The following is a 27,521-nucleotide window of genomic DNA, read 5'->3' as shown; positions in this document are numbered from 1 at the left end:
AAATGCACGAAATCCCCAGGGCTTCTCCACTCCCAGCAACTGCTTTACAAGATGGGACAATTCTGAAGGTTTCCCTCCCCGCAGGGAGCCGGCGAGTTCCAAGCCATTAATGCTTTGCTCAGCACAGGCCTGAGTTTAATAAAACTAGAAGCAGCTAATGGCTAACAATAAAAAATAATATTTTTCCTTCAAGCAATTAAATTGTAATATAGATCTCACTAATTCCTTCCTGTTCTTTCCCTTGAGATCTCAGATCAAGCAACAGAAGAAATAAATTATGCATCACTATTCCCCACTTGAAACTCAAGTTTTAAGGAATCTAAGGGAGAAATACTGCCTCCATTAAGGCAGAATGTGAGGATTTTTACAGAGGTTTCACATAACAAGTTACCTTTCTACAAAACACGGGATCCGGCCGGGCGCGGTGGCTCAAGCCTGTAATCCCAGCACTTTGGGAGGCCGAGACGGGCGGATCACTAGGTCAGGAGATCGAGACCATCCTGGCTAACACGGTGAAACCCCGTCTCTACTAAAAAATACAAAAAAAAACTAGCCGGGCGAGGTGGCGGGCGCCTGTAGTCCCAGCTACTCAGGAGGCTGAGACAGGAGAATGGCCCGAACCCGGGAGGCGGAGCTTGCAGTGAGCTGAGATCCGGCCACTGCACTCCAGCCTGGGCTCCGTCTCAAAAAAAAAAAAAAAAAAAAAAAAACACACGGGATCCACGACCCAGACCCATCTGAAAGATCGAAAAATGCACCACTCGCCCTTTCTCCAAAGAACCACAGGGTGTGAAAATTAATCTTACCAAAGTATGGCTAAAAACTCTCCATGGCCCCCTCTATCTACAGGAAAATAAACCAAACTCCCCCACCCTCACCCTACCCAGCCATGCTCATGAGGCCTTCCAACTTTATTTCTCTCCGTTCCCTCCACGTGCCCTTCCGTGCAGCCAAGCAGAGCTCACTGCTGTCCTCATACGTGCGGTCTGCTTTCCCACCGTTATGCTTCGCCCATGCCTCCTGGAACTCCCTTCCCGCCAGCGCTCAAGGGCCCAGCTCTCACCCAGAGCCTCGCCTGTCTCCCTCCCTCAGCTGGAACAGGACATCATTCACTCTTGGAACTCCTACAGAACTCCGTCCCTTTCAACCCTGGCTGACAGCCTCTCGAGATGGCCACACGAGTCTGGGAACAGAACATCTTCCACATGGCATCCCCATGCAGCCCCTCTCGAGTCGCTTCACTGTGCTTAGCATGGTGACCAGTATTTTCACAGGAGGTGTGTCCATATTCACTGGGTGGATTCATAAATGAATTCAATAACCTGAGACTTGGGGTAGAAGGAGTTATTATAGACTGGGTCACACAGGGCACACAATGCAGTCCTGCACACACACTAGCAGGAGCTAATCATAGTAAACTGATGCTGAGGACTACTCTCAAGACCACGGGAGGGAGCTGGGAGGAGGCAGGACAAGAACTTTTGGACATTGCCTGGACAGTGGGAAGACAGTCACAGCAATAAACCCCAAGAATGACACAATAGCAGGCTCTGTAAGGAAAGTGGAGGAAAGACAGCAATGCCAACCTGAGTGGGTCACTCTGCCCAAAATCCTTCAGAGGATCCCCCTGCCGACTGGAAGAGTTGAGACTTCCTTAGCTCTGCATTCAAGGCCCTCTGAGGTTCTCACTCTACTGCCAACTTTCACTTCCTATTCCAGTTGCTTTGCACATGCAGTTCCTCCCCACCATTCTGCCTAAAGGACCTCTCTTCATCCTTCAAAGCATGGTTCAGTGCCACACCCCCAATCCCACCCTCCTCTGGGGACTACTGTCTGCTCTGGGGCCTCCCCTTACCCAGGCTGTCCTGTGACAGGTTCAGGATGTGATCCACCCCCAGCAGAGATCCAACCCCCTGCTCAGGGCTTGGGAAGCATCCATGGAGCTAAACTACACAGCAGAGGAGGAAGGAGAAACAGCTCTTCTGGAAGGATCTACCCATCCATCACACTCCTTCCACAGTCCAGCTAACACTTATTTAGCACATATTCTGTGCGGACACTGTCCTAAACACTTTTGCACATATCACCTCACTTCATTCTAGCAACAACCTAGGAGGTAAGTGTTACTATGATTATTTTACAGATGAGGGAACAGAGGCACAGAGAGGCTAAGCAACTTGCTAAAGTCACAGAGCCCATAAGAGGTGGAACTGGGCTCAGAGCCAGTGGTTCTAACTGCTACAACGAACACTCTACGTAAAATACAAGGGCGTGTATTGGGATGGGGACAGAGCAGAGTTATTCTAGCGACCAAAGCCCTCACGTTTGAAAACCTCCCTGTCTCCACATCCGTTTCCTGACATCTGCCCTCTTCTGTGCTGCCCAGGCCAACATTCCGAGGACTCCCCACCCCACCCACCCCATTGCCCCAGACCAGACAGCAAACAAACAGGAAATGATTAAAGAACCAACCAGAAAATCTCATAAACTCTCCCAGGAACACGCCCTCCCAGCTCCAGTGCGAGATGTCTGAGCTGGGGAAGGACCTTAGGCCACAGCTCTGAAGACAAATGCAACAGGCAACATCCCCTCGGAATGCACTCCAGAGGATGACGCAGAAGGAGTTCCAGGCAGTGATTTTCCATCCGGAAGACTTCCGAGTCCCTGATGTCAGGGAATGGGAACAGGAGCCAACTCGAGCCTCTGCATCTATATCCCCTCACCCTCCCTAGAAGGCAGCTTTTGACCCACAGCCTTCCCTGTAACCCAAGGTTCTCTCTCACTTAGGGTCCAAAAAGCTGACAGAAAGACTGGCTGCCCTGCCCAGGTGGCAGGTCATCCTCCTCCTCCGCCTCCCAAGCGCGCGCCACTGCTTGTGGGCACTGGCCCCGCTTCCCCATCAGGGGTGAGACATTTGTGAACTCAGAACACTTTGGCCAAGCCAGGGACCTCTGTTCAGCCCTGCCACCTGGGTCTGGGTAGATGGAGGCTGCTGCCAGAACAGAGCCAGTTCCTGAAAGGCCCACAGGCAGAGCTTCCAGCCAGGGATGCCCTCCAGATTTGCTGCCACCTCTCCACCAGGCTTTCCCCTCGTTTCCCTGCCATAAAAACTCAGCCCCTTCCACAAGCATGCCATTTCATGGTTTACGAGCCCCTCGACCCAGATGATCTCATTTGACCCTCACCACGAACCTGTGTGGGCAGCACCAAACCCCACTGAGGAAATGGGGTTGGAGACTGAAGTGACTTGCCCCAGGTCCCACAACTAATAATGACCATCAGAGTCATAAAAGGAGCCACCTAAGAGCAACAGTGGGTGTGTCTGCCACACACTGAACTGTGCTATGAGTTTTACAGCCGTGATTGTTCTTTTTTTTTTTTTTTTTTTTGAGACAGAGTCTCATTCTGCCACCCAGGCTAGAGTGCAGTGGCGTGATCTCAGCTCACTGCAACCTCCACTTCCCAGATTCAAGCAATTCTCCTGTCCCGGCCTCCTGAGTAGCTGGGACTACAGGTGCACACTAACACACCTGGCTAATTTTTATATTTTTAGTAGGGATAGGTTTCACCATGTTGGCCAGGCTGGTAGTGAACTCCTGACCTCAGATGATCCACGCACCTTGGCCTCCCAAGGTGCTGAGATTACAGGCGTGAGCCACCATGCCCAGCCGATTGTTCTTGATGCCTGGTCTTAGTCTGCTCAGTTGCCATGACAAGATACAAGGTCAATATCCCTTATCCAAAACGCTTGGGACCAGAAGTGCTTTTGATTTCTTTGGACTTTGGAAGATTTGCATTATGCTGACCAGCTGAGCATCCCTCGCCTGAGAATCCAAAATCCAAAGTCTGAAATGCCCCAACTGAACATCATGTTGGCACTCAAAGAGTTACGAATTTTGGAGCATTTCAGATTCCAGGTTTTCAGATTAGGGATACTCAACCTGTACCACAGACTGGGTACCTAAACAACAGAAATTTACTTCTCCTGGTTCTGGAGGCTGCAAGTCCGAGATCAAGATATCAGCATGATAGGTTTCCGGTGAGGTGTCTCTTCCCAGCTTGTGGACAGCCATCTTCCCACTGTGTCCTCACATGGTAGGGAATGAGAAAGTAAGCTCTCTGGTGTCTCTTCTTGTAAGGTACTACTCCCACGCTGAGGCCCCCACCCTCACGGCCTCACCTAATCCTAATTACTTCCCAAAGGCCCCATCTCCAAATGCCATCATATTGGGGGGGGGTTAGGGCTTCAACATATGAATTGGGGGAGATATACAACCCTAAAACACAGAGAGGTTGAGTGATCAGCAAAAGGTCACACAGCCAGAAGGAGGGCTGGGATTCAAATCCAGGCTTCCCTGACCCAAAACCAGGACTCTGAGCTGGGACGCCTCTATCACGGGATGGCAGAGCCCACTACATGCTCAGCCAGGGTCTCAGCCAACTGTCTCACGCTTCCTCAAATGGAAACATCTACAGTGTGCAAGGCCCTCGGCCTGGAGGAACCAGCAGACGAAGGAGTAGTCAGATACTCCTGTTCCAGATGCGCCCCCGGGCCACTGCCAGCCCTCACCTCCCCCTCATCACAGCCCTGTGCCATAGAGTCCCTCCTCCTCCTTTCCTCCCTGTTTTCAGGTAAGGAAACTGAGACCTAGAGGAAGGGGTGGGAATGGGAGGGTACGCAGCTCCGTGGCTCCAAAGCTCTGGGTTTCTTCCTGTGACAGCATCTGTGAAGCGCGTACATCTTGGCCCAAGACAGCTGTCAGGAAGGAAGGATGGAGGGTAACGTGAACAAACGCATGACCTCTGCTTGTGTAAATGCATGGAGCACGCATGAGGGTGGGTCCCAAAGAGCGTGGAGGGGTCAGATCCGGCAGCAGTTTGGTTTTTGCTCTTCTTTGTAAATTTGAGATACAATTCACGCACCACAAGCTTCACCCTTTTAAAGTGCACTATTTAGTGGTTCTTACTGTGTTCTACAACTATCACCACTATCTAATTCCACAACATTTTCATCACCCAAAAAGAAACCCGTACCCATTAGCATTCACTCCCTATTTCCCCTCCTCCCAGCCCCTGGCAACACTAATCTATTTTCTGTCTCCATAGATTTGCCTGTCCAGGATGTCTCATGTAAATGGATTCATATAACATATGACCTTTTGTGTCTGGCTTCTTCCACACAGCATAACGTTTCCAAGGCTCATCCGTGTTGTAGGATGTCAGTATTTCATTACTTTTATGGCTGAATAATATTCCATTTCACAGATACAGCACATTTTGTTTATCCATTCATCAGCTGATAGACATTTAGGGTTGTTTCCACTTTTTGGCTATGATGAATAATACTGCTATTAACGTTTTGGTACAAGTTTCAGGGAGACACATGCTTTCAATTCTCTTAGGTGTAAACCTAGGAGTGTAGCTGGGGGGTCAAATGGTAACTATGTCAAATGGTAACCTTTTGAGGAACTACCAGACTATTTTCCGCAGCAAAAGCACCATTTACAGTCCCACCAGCAGTGTATAAGGATTCCAACTGTTCCACACTCTTGCCAACTCTTGTTACTGTCTTTTTGATGACAGCCATTTTAGTGGGTGTGAAGTACCGTCTCATTGTGGATTAGGCAGGGTTCTGAACTCCTGACTCAGGAAGAGTCTTCTTCCCCCAAGAAGAGGAAATTTGGGATTCAGAACCTCCCAGAGCTCCCGGCTGTCCAACACCCTCCTCCGCTGTCAAAAGGAACACTTACTGAGAGTGCTCATGGCATGCCAGGTACTGTTCTAAGCCCTATTGTGGCCCCATTTTACAGATGCAGAAATTGAGGCATAGAAAGAAATGACTGCCCAAGTTGGTAAGTGGTAGAATCAGGATTCAAATCTAAGCTAGAGTCTGGCTCCAGGGCCCTGGCTCTTAACCACTAGGACCCTCTGCCTCCTGCGTGAAAAGAGACACTGCTGCAAACGTACTTTGTTTGAAAATGAAAGAACTGGGCCGGGCGTGGTGGCTCACGCCTGTAATCCCAGCACTTCGGGAGGCTGAGGCTGGTGGAACACTTGAGGTCCGGAGTTTGAGGCCAGCCTGCCCAGCATGGAGAAACCCTATCTCTACTAAAAATACAAAAATTAGCCAGGCATGGTGGTGGGCGCTTGTGGTCCCAGCTACTCTGGAGGCTGAGGCATGAGAATCACCTGAACCCAGGAGGCAGAGGTTGCACTGAGCTGAGATTGTACCACTGCACTCCAGCCTGGGTGACAGAGCAAGGCTCTATCTCAAAAAAAAAAAAAAAGTCCAGCTTCCTCCACAGTCAGCCCAGGCAGAGAGTTGGCATTTAACAAATGTTCATGGAAAGCAGGCAGGCTTCCCGTTTCCCCGCTCCTATATTTGCCCACGTAGGTGACTTTTATGGCAGATCCCTTTCTACTCCCTGCCATCACAGCAGCAGGGTGCTGTGGGGTCAGAAGGGGCTATGGCTGGAACTCCAAGGTCAGTGCTCCTCCCCTTACCAGACTGCCTCTCCAGGAGGATGCCAAGGCTTTCTCCTCACCTGTAAAATGGGGATAAGAATAGAACCTACTCACAGGGCAGTGGTGAGTTGGCACAAAGAAAGTGCTCAGAACAGTGCCAGGCACAGGGTAAGCATGCAGTACACATTAGCACACATGAGCGTGCCCCCGGGTTCCAGGTAGGGGAGCTGTGGCCTGCTGGGAGAGGGTGGCAGGGGTTTCTAGACAGGGCAGGAACAGGAGAGAGAGATGGCTGACCCAGAGCCACCTGGCCACAGGCCAGAGTTTCCCTATCACTGCTGTGGGTCACATTCACAGCAACAACCTCAGATAGCAGGATGTGAGGGGAGGGGGCTACTCTCCAGGGCAGGGGTTACTGCCACTTGACAGTTTGCCCTGAAACTCAACCCAGCCCAATTAATGAGGAACCCTGTCAGCAAGGTCTGCCTTGGGACCTCAGCCACAGAAGACTCTGGTCACATTCCCTGCAAGGTCATAAAACAAAGAGCCTACCCTGACCAGTCTGCTAACATCCACCCACAGGCCTCAGGATCCTGTCTGCAGAAACGGGGCCTGCCCACAGGGCTGTGGGAGCATGGCACTGAAGGCCATCACGGCCTGTCCTCTTGAGGGGGTTCTCCTGACACCCAAAAGGCCTCTGCTGAGCGTTGTGGCATCAAGGCTCTCATCTGCTCAACAGATCTTCTCTGGCTTCAAAGTCGGCCAGACCTAGGTTCCCCAACCTCTGCTCTGCCACTCGCCAGCATGGGCAAGTGGCTTCAGCTCTTTGAGCCTCTGCTACGTTAGATGTAAAGACTTACCTCATCCTTCCCTGGCAGGGCCCTGGTGGAAGCCAACGTTTATTGCCTATTTGCTCTGTGTTTGGCACTGTTCTACGCATTTTCTATGTATTAACCCCACTTTATTTTTACCACCACTCTACGAAGTAGGTACTATTATTATCCCCATTTCACAGATGAGGAAACAGAGACAGAGAGGTGTAAAAGAGACTCATACATGGGGCACCTGGTACAGGCCCTGGCACCCAGAGCTGCTCAAAAGCATGAGTCAGGCCGGGTGCAACGGCTCATGCCTGTAATCTGAACATTTTAAGAGGCCAAGGCAGGAGGATTGTTTGAGGCCAGGAGTTTAAACCAGCCTGGGCAACATAGCAAGACCCCATCTCTAAAAAAAAAAAAAAAAAAATTTAAAATTAACCAGGCGTGGTGATGCACAACTATAGTCCTAGCTACTCAGGAGAATTGTTTGAACCCAGGATATCAAGGTTACAGTGAGCTATGATCACACCACTGCACTCCAGCCTGGATGACAGAGTGAGAACCTGTCTCTACAAAAAAAAAAAAAAAAAGCATGAGTCCTCACTTTTCCAAATAGATCAAGGCAATAGGACAGCCCTTGACCCAAAGAGTTCACAGAGCAAACTAGTCTCCAAACAGCCCTGGACACAAACCTCCTAACCCAAGGCATTCAGAGCCCAGAGGGAGGCGCTCAGAATACTGCCTGCCTGGGCCGGGACGGCTTTCCGGCCCCTCATTGGTAAAATCGGTGCTGGATGGGCCCATCACTACACAGACCTTTGGTAGCCTCACAACTCAATGACCACGTCCAGCAAGACGCAGGGCAGGGCGAAGCACTCCTGATCCCTCCACAACCAAAACCGCACACATTTAAGCCTCTTAGATTTTCCTATTTTAATCAAGCCTAGCCCAGAGCAACATTCTTCAATAAGGGGGATTTGTTTAGCTTGTTCTGAGAATCAGTGTTGCCTACTAAACAAACAACCCTTCTCCCTCAGTGGCACTTGTGCATTTAAGATGATACGTGGCCTTTCAAAAATCTTCTCTCTCCACTTGGAAGCAATGTTTGCCCACAGCCAACACTGCAGAAATTGGGGTGCTCCCCCAGGACCACCAGGTCTGAAACAGCACCTTGCCGAATGGCACTTTCCAGCGGTTCCCGCCTGCTCGCTGTCAGCACTACTTTCCACCCCTTACACAAATTTATGGCAGGAATAAGGCAGGCATTAGCCATCCTGTCTTACAGATGAAGAAGTCAGGGCACAGAGAGGGGAAGTAACTTACCCAAGGGGACACACAGAATTAGTGGCAGGGCCATTCGCTTGCTTGTTGAGCCAGTCCCTGCCCTCATGGGGTCTTTTAATTCAGTGGACTCCCCACCTTGCACCATACACAGCCCTGCCGCCCTGGGCCTGGGTGAGCAGATAAACTGTGGTGAGGAAGTGGGAGGGAGGGGAAAGGAAGGGAGAGAAGGGGCAGGGAGGAGAGTTCATTTAGGGCAGAGGGAGCTTGAGGAGCGTACTGTGTATGAGCCCATTGCTTTCCATGTCAGGGAGCCCAGGGTCTCTCCAAGGGGAGCCGGAGGGCAGCCTGGCCTTCAGCGGGGCAGACCTCAGTTTAGCCCCTGGCTCTGTGGCTCTAGCAGCCCCCAAACCTGGAGCAAGTCACTTCCTCTCCAAGCACTGGCTCGTAGTGAGCGAGAGCGGAAGTTAAAGGAGGCCACTACTGTCTGTAACCCTCCACATGAGGCATGATGGTTGTTAGCATTACTGAATTTACAGGGGTTGCAGCTTGCCAGCTGCTTTCACAGGCACCACCTCATGGGAGGCAGAAAAGAGAGTCTCCTCCCCATTTTGCAGATGAGTAAAGTGAGGCCAGGGGAGGAGAAATGAAGAGGGAGCGCATGAACCCACACCTGCCCCCAACGCGCACCCAACAGCATTGCGCCAACGAGTGAAGGAGGCATTTTGCTTCTCAGGGCTTTTCCAAGGCCTCATGCTGCTTCCTGGGAAGATCTAGCAGATTCTAACTCAGTGTGGGGGCCCAGTTCAGAACTTCCACAGCTACTATCGCATTTGATTCCCACAGCTACCATGTATCATACAATGACACCAAGCCCTGGGAGGAGAGAGCCACCTGCCCAAGGTGCCTCCTGGCAAGTGGCAGTGATACAGCCAGAGGGTAAATCCAAGCTGGCTGACTCCAAAGGCAGCTTCCCCATCCCCACAGATTCCTCCCTCACTCTGCATCTAAATAAAAATCAGGCAGCAAATCTCCAGGGAAATGGCAAGTGCTGATCAATACAGGATGTTAGAGAAAGTCAATGTTGTCAAAAGCAAACTTTTCCTCTTGGGGAGTTGGAGTGGGGAGGAATCTTTCCTTCTCTCTTCTCTGCAGCTTCTGCTCCTATAAAACAACTGGTAAGCTAGTTAGAGGTCCCACTGAGACATTTAAATATGAAAAGAAAATCCCATCTTGCTCTCATTAGTTCTCAGGTCACCTGCCACCAGGTGTGCAGAAAAGAAAAAAAAGGTGAGTTTTCTGGCTGTGCTCAGTCCTGAGACAGCAGCTGCCAACCCCAGACTCCTTCTGAGACAACAGGAGGCAGAAGAAGGGAGGAAAGGAAAGAAGGGAGGTGAGGGGAGCCTTCCATCCCAAGCTGTTTCCACTTTTTATATTTACCCAAATCCTTTAATTAGCCTCCGCGGAAAGACTCCCAATTAGGCTAATCCTGCCACTGAGCTTTCCCATCAATGCTCCCGGGAAGTCCGAGGAAGGCCAAGGGAATACCCCAGGAACTGGTGCAGCAGGCAGCCAGGCCAACCCTTGCTGGCCATCTGCTGTCCCCACACCTCCCACCGGAGCAGCCTCGGGAAAGGCTTTGGAATCAGAAGGACTGGATTCTGCTGCCATCCCCTATATGCAGTGACCTTGAAAAGTGCCTCAGTTTATCTTTAATAACGATAATATTGGCTAATGTACTCTGGGGCACACCTAAGGGATCGATATTATTATTATGCTCATTTTACAGGTGACCAAGGAACCAAGGCTTAGGTTAAGTAACTTGCCCAGTGTCAAAGACAGTGAATGACATAGCGGGGACCTGGAAGCTTCCTACAAACTGCAGTCAACATTCTTAGCCCCATGCCATTCTGATTCCCCTTCAAGATGGTAACAACCTCAGAGTTGTTAGGCTGACGGGCTGGTCTCTGTAGGAAAGCACTTACATGACAGAGTCTGGCACACAGTAGGTGCTCAAAAAACATACGTTCTTTTCCCTTCCCTCTTTCCTAGATGGTTGAGAGGAAGAGGGACTCTTTCTGTCCTTCAGACCTCTATGCAGCCTAGGTCCCTAGATGGGAAGTGGTGACAAACAGTCCTATCCCAGCAAAGGGACCGCCTGCCACCTTCAGCATTTTCTGCAACCAGCTGAGGGGGTGACTCCACCTTAAAGGCCCCACCAGGGACTGCTTCCTTCTCTCTGAACCTGGCCTTTCAAAGGGGCTTTCATTTATCGGCCTTTAATGTCTCACATGATTTAATCGGAAACACGTGCCTTGTAAATATCGTCTGTCATGTTCCATTAGGTTCACAGGCAAAAGTACAAGTCAATAAACAAAGGTTGTAGCATAAATCTACCTTGAACACATAATACCTCAAATAAGAAAATCAAAACACATGTGGCCTCTGACCTGCAGAGTTTCACGAGCAGGAACTCGGGGTATACTCAGAAACATTTCTAAATGTTCATAATTAATAGGGAAGCTGGGGCTGGCCCGTTAGCATAGTGCACGAAAAGCCCTTCAACAAAAGAATCTGCCTCACCAGCACCTGTCAAATCACTAAGTGCTCCTGGCTGGACCAAAACCTAGATTTCTCCTCTGCAGAAAGACTCCTAGAGCCCCAGAAGCTTCTTTTTTAAAAGAAAGGACATTCTCCCCACCCCCCATTTTCCTCATATGGGGGATGCAGGAAAGGATAATATGATAAAAGCCCTCCTTCCTCCCTTCCAGTCCCCTTCCTTCCCTGGCACCTTCCCAGGCTGTTCTGAAGACCTGAAATGGAGGCTGGGGAAGCAGGGAGAAAGAAGATGAGGACGAGGTATGGGGAGTCACACAACCTAGAGTTCAAGTCCCAGCTGCCATTTAGGACCATGAGGCTATTATCTGCAACTTGTCTGATCCTCATCTAATAGGAAAGCAGTTAACAACATGTTCTGTTGCAAGATTCTTGCTATTAAAGAAATCAAAACCTGCCGGGTGCGGTGGTTCACACCTGTAATCCCAGCACTTTGGGAGGCCAAGGCGGGTGGATCACGAGGTCAGGAGTTCAAGACCAGCCTGGACAATATGCTGAAACTCTGTCTCTACTAAAAATACAAAAATTAGCCAGGCATGGTGGTGAGCGCCTGTAGTCCCAGCTACTCGGGAGGCTGAGGCAGGAGAATCACTTGAACCTGGGAGGCAGAGGTTGCAGTGAGCTGACATTGCACCACTGCACTGCAGCCTGGGCGACAAAGCAAGACTCCATCTCAAAAAAAAAAAAAAAGAAAAGAAAAAGAAATCAAAACCATTTATTGATTTTTTCCCCCAAAAAGAAATGAAAGTGAGCATTTACCATCTTATCTTTTGTACAGATAGGGTCTCAGTATGCTGCCCAGGCTGGTCTCAAACTCTTGGGCTTAAGGGATCCTCCTGCCTCAGCCTCACAACGTACTGGGATTAAAGGCGTGAGCCACCATGTCTGGCCAACATTTATCATCTTAAATGAGATACTAGACAAAGAAGGCGCTCATGTACCCCTAGTGTGTGCCCCACTCCAGGCTTGTGCTTTCAGACATGCAAAGCCATCCAACCTGGTGAAGCTCTCCCCAGAGCTTTGAAAGGAAAGCAAAGCGCTGGGCGCAGTGGCTCACACCTGTAATCCCAACACTTTGGGAGGCTGAGGTGGGTGGATCACGAGGTCAGGAGATCGAGACTGGTTAACATGTTGAAACCCCGTCTCTACTAAAAATACAAAAAACTTACTGGATGTGGTGGTGGGTGCCTGTAGTCCCAGCTACTCGGGAGGCTGAGGCAGGAGAATTGTTTGAAACCAGGAGGTGGAGCTTGCAGTGAGCCGAGATCGTGTCACTCCAGCCTGGGCGGCAACAGAGCAAGACTTTTGTCTCAAAAAAATAAATAAATAAAGGAAAGCAAAGCTAAAGACAGCTTGACAGAGTGGACTCAGTTTTTTCATCAGCCAAGTGGAGTACATCAGCCAAGTACTTCTTCCCTGACAGGATTGTCACAAGGATTATTACTCAAAATAGTATTAATATACTAGTATTAATATTCAAGAATGCCACCATGAAATATAATATTAATATATCTCCCCTTTTAACTGAATTCATAGATCTCAGAGTCATGGTCCAGGAGATTTTGCAACTCATCCATTCCAACCCCTTCATTTGGTGGTTCTGGTACTGGGGCTGAGTGTGCATGGGACTGGTGTCACCTAGCAAGTCAGCGGCAAGGCTAATTCCCATTTCCTGGGCATCAAGAAGGTAACTCAGGAACAAAAGGCATGTTGGCACAGGTTTTGGCAGGTCCCCCAGTGCTGTGACCCAGCTTACTTCCTGGTCCATCCCCAGGCTGACCTCTGGCTTCTCCTCTCCAGGAAGTTCTCCCTGGCTGCCCCTCTGACCACCTGCAGTCCTTATGGTTAAAGTGCACTCCATCCGGAACACAGCACACACTGGCAGAGCCAGGCAGTGTTATCTTTGTGCATACCTGTCTCACCACCAACAAGACTGCAAGCTCCCTCGGGGAGCCTGCCCGTACCCAACACACAGGGGCACTTACCACAATCATGATTTATTCATTTACTTGTCTACTGTCTCCTCCACTAGAATGTAAACTCCATGAAGTCAAAGATCATCTGTCTTGTTCACCACAGTATTTGACTTTGGGTACAGAGTGGGGCTCAACAACTATTTATTGAGTATATGGATTTGTTGAATAAATGAGAGTAGGATTCCTTCCTATGCTTCTGTATTTACATAAGTCAGAGATGGAAGGGACTTTAAAATCAAGTCCAAGTCACTTGCTTGCCCCAGAATCTGATACAGTGCCTCGCACATATTGGGATCTTAAAAATATGCTTGTTAACTTAAATACTATGATGTAAATATATATATGTGTGTGTGTGTGTGTGTGTGTGTGCGCGTGCACGCGTGCATAGATAGATAGATAGATAGATAGATAGATAGATAGATACTTGCTGATGGTGTGAAGGTGAAGGTGAATGGGTTGATGGGTAAGTTGGTGATTCCTGGCAGTTAAATGGCTTCCTGGCTGGTTACATAGATGGGTGGGTGGGTTAGACAGCTGGGTTCATGAATGGGTAAATGGGCAAATGGACAAGGAGGTGTACAGATGGAAGGGAAAGACTCATTCGTCTTTATTCTCCTATCTGATTCATTTTTAAAGGAAAGTCAGGGTGTTGATGGGCCCTCCTTAATGTCAGTGACAGAAAGCCAAGCCTACTTCCATGAACCCCACAGAGGCAGTTCCCATTCATCTCTGCATAGCGTAGTGCAGAGCTAGAGCAGAGTACGTGACAGGCATGGTGAAAGTCTGCTGCTCAGTGACTGGGTGGGTGGATGAAGATATAGATGTTCACACAGACAGGCATGAAGATGGAGTGGACGGCTGGATGGGTGAAAGCCTTATTGTTGGGAGACTGGTTAGGGGACAGGTATAAAGGGACATGGGAGTCCCCTCAGATGTACAGAAGGATGGGAGGGGGACACTTGTACAGAACAGGTGGGGTAAAGTACAAGTCACCAGAGACCTTTGCCCACATCACAATTTCCCTGAGGATTCATGCTGCCCACACACTGACAGTCCACCAGCTACAAACCCCAGCTGGGACTGCCCATTCAGCTTAGAAGATGAGCTCCTTCTTTCTCAACCCCCGAAGAATCCAGGGTGCTGCCCTAGGCTCTCCCAAGTCCCCCAAATACCACCCGTCTCCATCTCTGAGGGGCTTTCTGAATCATTCTCTACCTGGAGGCATCCCCCTCTAGACTGTAAATGAAATAAGCAGCCCACGGCCTTTCACATTTCATACCTAAGGGTTGGGCACGGCCGCAGGGCCATAGCGTGGAGCCCCTGGGGGCTGTGCGATACGGTGGCCCTGGTCAGATATGTCACGTCCTCTCGCATGCTCTATCTCATTCCGTCTTCATAACAAGCCTGTGAGGCAGGTGGTCTCAGACAGATGAACAACTGCAGCTCAAAGAGGTGAAGGGACTTGCCCAAGTGAGAGGACCAGTATTGCTGACTCCAAATCACGCACCCTGTTGCTCATAAATTCCTCCGAGGCTCTGTATCATTCTTCATGGGGACAATAACATCTACTTCACAGGGGGGATGAGAAATTTTCAACAAGAAGGGCCTAGAATGGTCAGTCCTACCCCTCTGCTTGCCAGGGCGGGAGAACCCCAGGGACGCGCTCTCCGAGCTCCTCCGGCAGGCTCCCCGGCCCCAGGTGGCCGTGAAGCTCCGACACAGGGCCTGTCACGCTCGTGCAAACGTGGTGCCTCCCGCAGACCCCCAGCACATGTGGGAAGCCAGTGCCAGGCACCCTCCCACGCATGTGAATGTTCCTAAACAGAGTAATTAGAGTGGTGTTTAGGTAACTTTTACACAGGCCCCCTAATCAGAATCACATGTGGGAAGGAGTCAGCGATGGTGGCCAAGCTGGAGGGGCTGACCAGCCCCTCCCCCAACAGAACTGCCACCCCTCCGCCTTCCTGAAGTTAAGTTTCTCTGACGACACACACCCGTACCCCACACCCCAAGTCTGAAACCACTCACACCCTATCACAGGTCAAAAGGAAAACGCTGGTGGGTCCAAGGCCAAGCCACCCACCAGCACCTCTACAGTCACAGCACGGTGCACCCGAAGTCAGACACAGAACAGACCCTCGACCCTCCACTGGAACTGCCATGCAAACCCCACAGATGAGTAAACTAAGGAAGGAACCTGCTCATCCGAGTCCACACCAAGCGCTTGGTGACCACCACACCTTTGTGATCTTCCCGGAGCCCAGGCCTAACCATGTCCTTGCCCTGCGTGGAAGCCTCTATCATTACACAGTGTACACATGTATCAGAACATCACAGCGGACCCCATCAATATGTACAATCATTATGTGTCAATTAAAAACAAAAGAAAAAAGGAAGGTAAAACTTAAAAGGTAAATAAATAAGCAAGTAAATAAATAAATAAACAAACAAATAAAAGCCTCTGTGCCTTCCTGCTGCCTCCAGGTTCAAGCTGACCTGTGTCTGCTTCTCCTCCAGGTGGGGAGAGCACAGCAGGGAGCTCAGGCCCCGGGGCCCGCCAAGCTAAGTTCAGAGCACAGCTCTTTCTTTTATTAGTCCTTAAGCAAGTGACTTCACCTCTCAGAGCCTTAGTCTCCTGTCAGTTAAATGGAGATCACAATAGGGAAATGAACTGTTTCATAGCCCAATGGAAATCTCTTGGTTCAGTGTGTGGCATGCAGCATAACCTTCACAAGTGGCAGTCATTGTTATCACATAACACTTTCCCAAAAGAGCACTAGCTGTGGTGTCACAGAGCCATGGGTTTGGAGTCCAGTCCCTCCTCTGATTTGCTGTGTGGCCTTAAGCAAGTCACCTGGGATCTCTGGGCTTTAGTTTCCCCATTCATCTAACGGGAAGGCAGGGCCTGATGATTGCTACAGGCCTTCACTAGCATGGCAGCCTGTGGGTCTGTGAGTCTGGGTTCTGGGAAGGAGCAGGCAATGCCCCAGCTCTGTTCTCATCCTTAGAGAGTCATTGAAGTCCCAGCACAATTTGAGTCCAATCTTCTTTTCTGGCCCATTCTGGCCACTTTCAGCCACTGTTTGAATCCAATTTTCATTCTGGCCCTTCTCTGCTCTGGCAACACCAAATTCCTCCCCACTGCCCAACACACCAGCTCTTTCCCTTCTACCAGGCCTTTGCACAGACAGTCTGCCTAAAGCAGTGCTTCTCAGGCTTCAATACGCACACGAATCACCCAGAGACCTTGTGAAAATCAGATTCTGATACAGTAGGTCTGGGCTGAGGCTGAGATTCTGCATTTCTAAGAAGCGCCCAGGCTATGCCAATGCTGCTGGTCCACAAACCACACACTAGATAGCAAGGTCCCAGAATGCCTTCCTCCCTGCTCACCATCTAGTAAAGGGCTTCCTCATCATTCAAAGCCGGGCTCCAGCAACCTGCTGCCAAGAAGCCTGAATCTGCAGGTGATTCATAAAGGCCCTGCAGGTCTCCTGTGTGTACAACTGGTAATACCTGTGCAGCTCTGGTCACAACAAGCAGGCTCTGAATCCATATCCTTATCAGGAGTCCTTTGAAGGCAGGGCCCAGCACAGGACTTGGCACAAAGGAGAGGTCAGCAAGCATCCCCTAACTGAATAAGGTCACAGGCAGTGGGGTGGTTCTCAGACCCACCCATAAGGCTGGTAGAAGTGGCTCGCAGAGCCTGCACTTCTCCCGAGTGCCCCAGGACCTGATCATGTGAGGCTTTGTCTGGTCCTACCCAGGCTCTGATTTCTAGGCAGTTCAGGTGCAGGTAAGAGCCATCATTGGCGGTGGGCTACAACATGGACTCCCCTTTAACACAACTGCAAACGTGGCACTGCCAGAAATAGCAGGTAAAAGGAGCCCAAATGTGAATATGGACCCAGGAAGGCAGAAACCAAGAGGAAGAAAAAACACAGACAAAAAGTGAGGCAGACAGAAACCAAGGTAAGATGCAGAGGGAAAAAAGAGAAAGTCAGAAATAGAGACAGTATCAAGAGAAACACTAAAAAGGAAGGAAACAGAGACGCTGTAGAAAGAAGAGGTGACAAAATGGAAACAGAGACAGAGACATGCCAGGATTTCAAGACCAGCCTGGGCAACATGGTGAGACCCCATCTTTTCAAGACCACCCTGGGCAACACAGTGAGACCCCCATCTCTTCAAGACTAGCCTGGGCAACACGGTAAGACCTCGTCTCTTCAAGACCAGCCTGGGCAACATGGTGAGACCCCATCTCTGCCAAAATTTTTTTTAAAAAATAACTACCTGGACTTACTGGCGCACACCTATACTCCCAGCTACTCAGGAGGCTAAGGTGGAAGGATCACTTGAGCCCGGGAGGCTGAGGCTGCAGTGAGTTGTGATTACACCACTGCAACTCCAGCCTGGGTGATAGAGCAAGACCCTACCTCAAAAAGAGAGAGAGAGAGAGAGAGGCACACCAGAGACCAAGAAAGAAGTAAAGGAAAGAGATAAAGGAGAAAAGACTTTTTAAAACAGGGTGGGGATAGCTCCTAAGATGGTACCTAACTCTCCCTGAAAGCCATTTGCTAATCCAGAGGGTGTAGACAGACTCCCACAGAAGGACACCCCAGCCCCCTGAGGGCCTCATCTGTGCCCCAGCTTTGGGGTGTGTGGCTGGACAGGGCAATTTCTAACACCTTTTCCCCATTTCCCTCCACTGTCTCCAACCTCCCCCTTCTCCACAAAGTTACTAAGTGAAGAAAGATAAGAAAGAAACCGGAAACAGCAATTTGGGGTTTTGTTGTTAGAAAGACAAACAAGGTCCAAAGTCAGCAGGAGACTGGGCTGAGCCTAAGAAAACAGAGGCACCCACAAGCTCCAAGAATCACCAGCAAGTCATTCATCTTCTGAGTCTCAGCTCCTTCAGCTGCAAAATTACCAGAAGCCTCGCAAGAGTGTTGAAAAGATTAAATGAGCTACATAAACATGAGAACAGCACCTGATTATAGCACAGGGGTGCTCCATAAATGGTAACTGCATTTCAACTGCAGAATGAGTTATGCAAATACCCTTTTATTGGAGTTTTGTATTAAAAAAATGTAAGTACTTTTTTACCCAGTATCTCACCTGAGCCTTACCAGGAGCTGGGACATGGATTATCAACCCCATTTCATAGAGGAGAAAACTGAGAGATCTTACAAAAATAGCCCGCCTGGTCCTCAAGACAGTGTGAAAATTCCGGTTCACGATGATCTGACTCCTGGCAGCCCCTTCTTTTTCACTGTACCAGCTGCTGGCAGCATCAAAACTAGGGCTCACGTGAGATTAACAAGAAGTGCAGTTTTTCCTACAAATAGTGGCCAAGCCTCTTTAGAGGCTGTGCCAGGCCCCGTGCTGAGATGAGATGAATTAAGTGTGGCCCTGCTCCCTGGGGAGATGGACACCCAGTGTGACCATCACTGAGATGGACAGGGGCAGCAATGGATGTGCCACCCACTCGGAATCAGGACCCACTGTACAGCAAGCACTGCTTTAGGCAGGGCCTGCTTCCCATGGAGTCCTCCTTCTTAAAATTAAGTCTTTACTCTTTTCTTAAATTTATTTTTATTTATTTATGTATTTATTTACTTGAGACGGAGTCTCACTCTGGAGTGCAATGGCACAATCATGCCTCACTGCAGCCTTGACCTCCTGGGCTCAAGCAATCCTCCTGCCTCAGCCTCCCAAGTAGTTGGGACTACAGGTGCATGCCACCAGGCCCAGTTAATTTTTTTATTTTTTGTAGCAACAAGGTCTCACTATGTTGCCCAGGCTGGTCTCAAACTCCTGGGCTCAAGCATTCTGCCCACCTCAGCCCCACACAGTGCTGCGATTACAGGTGTGAGCCACCGTGCCTGGTCAAGTCTACATTCTTGAGTAAAATAACACAAAGAAACAGGGTGATCAGAGAAGGCCCTTCTGGGTGGTGATATGTAAGCAGAAAAGTCCAGAGTCTACCATGGTGGGCAGGTGAGCTGGAAAAGCACACCAGGCGGAGGGAATGGGCCATGCAAAGGCCCTAGTGCAAGGTCAGTGTGGTCCAAGTGTGGCAAAAGAGGCAGAGTCATGTGGAGGACAAGCAGGGACACTGCATCTGCCTTGGAGGCCAGGGCAGGAGAACAGAGGGCAGATGGAGGGCTTTCAACAGTGACGCTGTCGAATGACTGACATCTTAATATGCATTTACACCAGCTGCTGGGTACAGAACACAGAGAGGCAAGGGTGGCAGCTGGGAGACCAATGAAGAGACTCCTGCAACCACTCAGACCAGGCAGTGTGCACAGGTTCAGGACTGAGGTGGGGACGCCAGCAGGGGGTGGCAGGAAGGGGCTGCTGGTGCAGGGAGACGGCCAGGGCCCACCAGGAATGGTCACTGTGCCTAATGTTACTGAGAGGACAAGTGAGATACAGGCAGACAGGGTGACCAGATCTGGCCCCATGGAGGCCGTGGAGGACCTGACAAGAGCAGTCGGTGGACTGAGTAGGACAGAGAATGGGAAGTGAGGGAAGGAAGGCTGCAAACAGAAGTGGAGAATGGGGCAGTGGCAGGAGGGGGATGAGTTGCAGGAAGGCATGGTGGCTTTGCTTTTTGAGCTGGCAGGTCCTAGAGCACAGCTGTATGCCAATAGGAGTGACCCCTGGAGAGGGCGAGAGTCGCACTGCAGGTAAGGTCACAGCAGAAGCACGCAGTCACAGTCTCCGAGGAAGTAGGAGGGTGGATGCAAAGCCCTGGGATGGTTTGGCTGTTGATAGAGGAGGGGCATTGCCAGCTCCCGCAGAGAAGCGGGAGGCAAGGCTTGGAGAGTATTTGCCAGAGCTCTGAACTCCCAGATACAGACTGGGCTCTTTTAGGGTGCTGTGTGTCTCCTCTAGCGCCATTTGACAGAAAGCTACAGGCGATTCGATCTTAACTAGGGTAGGGGCCCAACGGTGAGAACAACAGGGGGAGAGGGAGGCAGAGGGTTGAAGGTGCTTGGGGAGGTGTAATCATAATGAACACTAAGCTAGGCAAGGAAGGAAGTGAGGACAAGCGGGTGACCATCAGGGGAAAGGGGAGGGTCAGTAGCTCTGACATCCTCATATGGCCAGAGAGTCATCATAGCATGTGAGGAAAACCCTCAACCTGAAAGGAACAACAACAATCAACAAGTGGAACTCTAATGAAATGAATGGAAAATAGGAACACAGGGAATAAGGAAAAAGATGGTTTAAAATCCTAAAAATCTCCTCAGAGAGGTATGATAAGATATTGCATCCATAAATGGAGGCACAATGCATGAAAGTGCTTTTGCAACCTAAAAATAACTAAAATAAAAAAGAAAATGGGAAAAAGAGTCAAAGAAACTCTCCGAAAACAGATCAAAAAGACAAAGAGCTAGGTATTATAAAAACCTAAGAAATGTAGAGGATCAATACAGAAAGCCAAACAGGCAACTAGGGGGATTTCTAGAAACCAGTAGTAGAGAAATTACATGAAAAAAAATGTCAAAGAACTAATACTCTGTCTAGAACTGAAGGTCATGAGTCTCCAGAAACAGTGGGCCCGCCAAGTATCCAGCCCAATGAATGGAAAAAACCCCACATCAACAGAAAATTTCAGAACACCAGAGATAGACAGAAAATTCATAAACCATCTAGAAAAACTGATGGGGTAGAGTGGAGGAAATGCAGAGTCTAGAGCAAGTATCATAAATCATCATGGCATTGGACTTTCAACAGCAATGTGGGAAGCTGGAAGACAATGGGATTTTCCTTCAAAATTCTTGACAGGATCCGTCCTGACGCCAGATGGCCCAAGTTCAAATCCTAGACCTGCTACTTACCAGCTGTGATCACGGCCAAGGTACTTACCTCACTGGGTCTCAGTTTCCTCATCAATAAAATGGGCACAATAATAATCTCTATCACCTCTTTGATGTGAGGATGAATTAATCCACGTAAAGCAGTGATGACAGTGCCTGGCACATGGTAAACATTTAAAGATTCACTCTTATTAAAATTACCCAGCCACACTATCCATCAGTAATGAAACACTTTCAGACATACACACCTACTCACCTTTCTCACCAAGCCATTGCAGGATACACTCCAGCAAATTATGGGGCTAAACCAAGAAGAAGGAAAACACAATGCAAAGCACATTTGCCTTTTTGGAGGGTGCCTAGCATCTGAACACACTTCTTCTACTAGGAAAATTATTCACCTTATAAGGCAAAACCCCCACTTCACCCAATACACACACACACACACACACACACATACACACAGTCACTGAAAATGTCAGATCCTGCAGATCCTCTGTCTCTGCTTAAATGTCACCCTATCCTGACTGCACTGTAACTCAGCAGGCCTCCATCTCCCTTCACTGCTTTCTCTCCATAGTCTGCATAGCCTGTGCCATCATTTGGTAAACTTTATATTTACCTTGTTTACTTGATTACAGTGTCTTCCCCTGTCTCGAATGTAAGCTCTGTGAGTGCAGACATGTTTGCCTATTTGCTTATCTTCCCAGCATCTAGAAGAGTGCCTAACTCAGAGCAGGTGCTCACCCAAAATTTAAGTTAAAAAAAAAAAACTTGCTTTCCAAGCCTCCCATGTAGCCAAGGTACAGGCACATGACCTAGGCTCTGCCAATGCGAAGCATCCACCCCAGACCATGATTCCAGAGAGATGGCTCAGGTCCACTCTGGAACAGATGACAACAGAGAAGTCAGCTACAGCCCCTACTACAGCAGCAATGCAAGCTGTGCACCAGGGCCCAGCAGCATTTTCACTGGACAGCCCTGTGGTGGGATTTGGGATAAGATTCTTGGCTATGCGGTTTTCCAAGCCTGGTTCTCTAGTCTTATAGAAAATTCTGAGAGTCACTCAGCATCGTTTTAACAAAATCTCTTCTCTGCCTAAATCAGTCAGTTTGTGATGTACAGTAAACCAGAATCCAGGGGGCACAGGAGAGTTTTGAAGAGAAGCCTCGGAAGGTCAGCAAGGTGTGGATGCACACCTCTAAACCAGTCTGCACTACGGGAGAGATGGAACTGAGGGAACCGGATGCACTTGGACATTCAGGAAAGTATGATTCACAGGAATTTGACAGACTGACGGAGTAGCGGGGTGGGGGAGTGGTAACAGCCCCATATAAAATATAAAATATAAAACTAAGCAGGCCGGGCGCGGTGGCTCAAGCCTGTAATCCCAGCACTTTGGGAGGCCGAGACGGGCGGATCACGAGGTCAGGAGATCGAGACCATCCTGGCTGACACGGTGAAACCCCGTCTCTACTAAAAAATACAAAAAACTAGCCGGGCGAGGTGGCGGGGCGTCTGTAGTCCCAGCTACTCGGGAGGCTGAGGCAGGAGAATGGCGTGAACCCGGGAGGCGGAGCTTGCAGTGAGCCAAGATCACGCCACTGCACTCCAGCCTGGGTGGCAAAGCGAGACTCTGTCTCAAAAAAAATAAAAAAATAAAACTAAGCAAATGAAAAAAGACGTCATATGTAACCTCAGGAAAACAAAAAATTGTAGTAGAAAGGAAAAGTTCTGATGGTGCACGACTTGATTTGACATCCTGTTCCAAACATAACCACCATGCTGAAAAAGTAGACTCCAGAGGGTGCTACAGAAACAGCTTTACCATCCCCAGCCCACGCCACTGTCACTGTCCTTTCTAAAACTCTATCTGCAGACGTGTTCCCCATCCCCACCCCCTACTCCTATAAAGCCTGTGGAAGTCTGGAAGTTCCCTTAACTCTGTGGATCATTCCTAGACCATAAACAATCGCCCAGACTCTTTTTAGTCCCAAGAACAGTCTCATCTTAGTAATTGAGATGTCCTGTCCAGATTAATAATCTCGTCTGACTTTCATGTACAATCAGACTTCTCCCCTCCCCTTGGGCCTGCCAGGGTCAGTGTCTCAGACCCCTGACTCTGTCCACTGGAGCTTTGTGGACCTGGATGCTTAGTGCCCACTGTGTTACCCTGGGCCACTTCTGTGGGGTCCCAGGGAGCTCCCCTGGTTGGCAGGCACCCTCATGCATCCCGTGGGACACTTCCAGCCTCTCACCTCTACTTGGCAAGAAGCTCCCTTGGGCAGGATCAGTTTGAAAACGACCACCGCCCGGGTCCCTTGAACACAGCCTCTGCCCTATCATTGGCAGAAACAATGCAGCCGCCTCTCCTCATTCTGCCACCAAGCAGGGGCTCCAACCACAGCATTTTGTGCTTCGTATTTCCAGGCATGGATCAAATGCAGTCACTGCTCAGCTTCCAGGGCTGTGCCCAGTTCTCTGAGTGATCCTCTTAAAGCCCTTCTCTCTTGAGCTGAGGTAAGGAAAAAGCGTTCCCTCCCTGCCCACCAGGCATGAGGGAAGAAAACATCAGAGTCTCAACAATTCTCTCTGAAGAAATCCTCTCTGTGGGCTCTTCCACCTCAACCCTTTCACGTCCTCAAAGCGTAAGCCAGGAAAGGATCTCAAAATCAGAGTTTACACACCTGAAGTCCTACTTTGGAATGTAGTGGCCAATACCTACTGTTAAGATCCATTGTCTTAGGACTCAGCCAGACCCACAATGCCTACATTAATACCCCATTACACATAGTCCCAGTAGTCCCAAAGAATTGTGATGCAACTGGGGCAGGAGGAAGGAGGGAGGGGTAGTGCCAGTGAGTAAGATGGGGGTGGAGTGGAGGTTGAAGAAAACTAAATCCTCTGTGGAGAAAGGGGGATGCTCAGACACGGTGGGAATGTAGGACAGACATTATGGAAAACAGTATAGCGGTTCCTCAAAAAATTAAAATTAGAGCTACCCTATGATCCAGCAATCCCACTGCTGTGCATACATCCAAAAGAAAGGAAATCAGTTTATCAAAGGGATATCTAAGGCCAGGCACAGTGGCTCATGCCTGTAATCCTAGCACTTTGGGAGGCTGGGGCAGGTGGATCATCTGAGGTCAGGAGTTCGAGACTAGCCTGGACAACATGGTGAAACCCTGTCTCTACTAAAAATACAAAACTTAGCCAGGGGTGGTGGCACACGCCTGTAATTCCAGCTACTCAGGAGTCTGAGGCAGGAGAATTGCTTGAACCCAGAAGCCAGAGGTTGCAGTGAGCCAAGATCATGCCACTGCACTCTAGCCTGGGCAACAGAGCAAGACTCTTATCAAAATAATAATAATAACAATAATAGTAAAAGGATACCATCACCATGTTTATTACAGCACTATTGCCTATAGCCAAGAAGGAATGAAATCCTGTCATCTGCATTAATATGGATGGAACTGGAGATCGTTATGTAAAGTGAAACAAGCCAGATACAGAAAGAAAAATATCGTATGTTCCTCATACTCATACATGGGAGCTAAAAAGGTTGTTCTCATGGAGGTAGAGGGTAGAATGGCAGTTACCAGAGGCTAGAAAGGGTGAGGGGAGGAAAAAAAGAAGAGAAGTTGGTTAATGGGTACAAAACTAGGCAGAAGAATAAGATCTAGCATTTGGTAGTATAGTAAGGTGACTATAGTTAACAGTAATAGTTCAAAATAGCTGGAGGGGAGGAACTGGAATGTTCCCAACATATAAAAGGGGGTGCATGTTTGGGGTGATAGATGTCCCAGTTGCCTCAATTCAATCATTACACATTGTATGCATGTATCAAAATACCACATGTGAGCCAAAAATATGTACAACTATTATGTATCAATTTTTAAAAAGAAATAAACTAGTTTCTGAGCCTGGGCAACATAGTGAAACTCCACTACTACAAAACATACAACATCATCTGGGCATGGTAGTGCCAGTCTGTAGTCCCGGCTACTCTAGAGGCTGAGGTGGGAGGATCACTTGAGCCCAGAAGGTCCAGGCTGCAGTGAGCCAAGATCATGCCACTGCACTCCAGCCTGGGTGACAAAACAAGACCTCATCTCAAAAGAAAAAGTTTCTGGCACACAGTAGGTACTCAGTAAAAATATACTAAATGACTAAAAGGAAAAAACAAAAATCACTTTTTTATAAAATAAGTTTTTATTTATAAATTTTTTATAAAATAAATAAAAATCATTTACTGAATGACTGAAAGAAAAAAAAAAAGAGAGAACTAAATCCTCATCTACCGTAATAGGAAGCCAGTAGACAGTAAGTATACTTGATCCAGGAACAGGAGCAGAAATCTTATTTAGGGTGGCCTAATCCCAGCTCCACCACTCACCAGCTGCGTAACCCTGGACTAATTCCTTTCCTCTTCCACATTGATTTCTTCATCTGCAAATCGGGGAGAGTAACAGTAACTCCTTCCTAGGGCTGCTGGGAGAATGAAAGGAATTATATTTGTAAGGCACCTGAAGCAAGCCTGGACCATAAATGCCACATAAAGTTTAGCTTCCACTGTTTTTATTTTTGTAACTGAGATGTATGGAAGAAAATGCCACAAAAAAAAAAAAAAAAATGACTGATTCGAAGGCAGGGCTGTTGTGCAACCCAGGTCCACACACCTGGTGCCCCTTGGAGGTGGGCACCACAGCAGCCCTGGCCGAAGGCAGCTGCCTCTCTGGAGTGCGACGGTGGAGGAGGGGCTCTCTCTAAAGCCTTATTTTATTAGGTGATTTAAAAAACCATGTTTGGCATTATTTCGCTAAAAATAAAAGTTTATTTTTAGAATGTTAATAAAACAAGCTCCCACAAATAGTAATAATAACAAATGATGGGACGTGGTGAACGACAAAAAGAAAGCAATGAGGGAAAAGACAAAATAAAATCTTGGAAATATGACATAAAATTCAACTTTTTATTTCAAAATCATCATAAAAAACTTATTAAGACAGCAGACTCAAAAATATTAGTAGCAAATATGATGAACGAAGGCATTAACATCCTTAATGACAGCACTTTAAAAATGCCAATTCTTAAATTTTATAAGTAAAATATTCAGATGCCCAACATAAACACCAATTTGCAAAAGAGGAGATAAGAACTCTGAATCAACACACAATAGCTGTTTGACTATACTAATAACTTTATAATAATGAAACCAGATGTCAATACCATCTTCAAATTAGGAAAATGCTGAAACACTGGTAAAGATACAGTTCTCTGAGACAGCAGTGCCTGCAGTTGTGAAAATCAGTACCCTTCCCAAAGAACTATGTGGTAATATGTGTTAAATGTCACTACCCTGTAGCCTAGTAATTTCCACTTCTAGGAATCTATCCTACAAAAATAATCAGAAACGCAAATGAAGATTACTACATAAAGATATTCACTGCAGCATTAGCTTTACTGGGGGAAAGCTGAAAATTCTGAACTATTATGCACATGCAAGTAATATATATACATATTTGTTTGTATTCACATAAACTATCTCTGAGAGGCCAGACAAAAGACAGAAGAGGAAGGCTCTCCCTAAGAACCCTTTTTGGACTTTCCAAATTTTGGATCATTTTAATGTATCGTCTATTCAAAATACTTCAATGAATTTAATAAAACATAATATGCGGGCCAGGTGTGGTGCCTCACTCCTATAATCCCAACACTTCAGGAAGCCGAAGTGGGAGTATTGCTTGAACCCAGGAATTCAAGTCCAGCCCGGGCAACATGGTAAAACCCTGTCTCTACCAAAAAATTTAGCCAGGCGTGGTGGTGTGTGCCTGCGGTCCCAGCTACTGGAAGGCTGAGGCGGGAAATCGCCTGAGCCCAAGGAAGTGGAGGCTACAGTGAGCTGTGATTGGGCCACTGCACTCCACCCTGGGTGACAGTGAGACCCCATCTCAAAAAAAAAAAAAAATTGTAGGCCGGGCGCAGTGGCTCAGGCCTGTAATCCCAGCACTTCGGGAGGCCGAGGCGGGTGGATCACCTGAGGTCAGGAGTTCGAGACCAGCCTGGCCAATATGGTGAAACCCCATCTCTACTCAAAATACAAAAATTAGCTGGGCATGGTGGCACATGCCTGTAATCCCAACTACTAGGGAGGCTGAGGCGGGAGAATCACTTGAACCTGGGAGGTGGAGGCTACAGTGAGCCAAGATTGTGACACTGCACTCCAGCCTGGGCGACAGAGTGAGAGTCTGTCTCAAAAAAAAAAAAAAAAAAAAAAAAAGTAATGTTTCTGAATCTTTACAAAGAATGTTAATAACATAGAAAAGATTTATTATGTTCAATGTTAAGTTTATTATTTATTCATTTACCTTTTTTTTTTTTTTTTGAGACAGAGTATCACTCTGTCACCTAGGCTGGAGTGCACTGCCAACCTCTGCCTCCCATGTTCTTCAAGCAATTCTCCTGCCTCAGTCTCTCAAGTAGCTGGGATTATAGGTGCGTGCCACTACGCCCATCTAATTTTTGTATTTTTG

General features: G+C 48.4%; 1 protein-coding gene across 10 annotated transcripts in view; it reads right to left on the bottom strand.

Annotated features, from left to right (window-relative positions):
* GLIS1 (GLIS family zinc finger 1) overlaps positions 1-27,521 on the bottom strand; it is a 237,050-nt gene that overhangs the window by 193,790 nt on the left and 15,739 nt on the right. Inside the window, exon 1 of one of the 10 annotated variants that reach the window (XM_077956082.1) lies at positions 25,385-25,479. The exons of the other annotated variants lie outside the window; for them this stretch is intronic. The gene's annotated coding sequence lies outside the window, so the exon portion shown is untranslated. Of the gene's footprint in view, positions 1-25,384; positions 25,480-27,521 lie in introns of those variants that run through there. 10 annotated transcript variants of the gene reach the window in all.

Source organism: Macaca mulatta, chromosome 1 (genome assembly GCF_049350105.2).
Source record: "Macaca mulatta isolate MMU2019108-1 chromosome 1, T2T-MMU8v2.0, whole genome shotgun sequence".
Classification (NCBI taxonomy): domain Eukaryota; kingdom Metazoa; phylum Chordata; class Mammalia; order Primates; family Cercopithecidae; genus Macaca; species Macaca mulatta.
The sequence above is the reverse complement of the archived record's forward strand: the minus strand, read 5'-3'. Positions and strand labels throughout refer to the sequence as shown.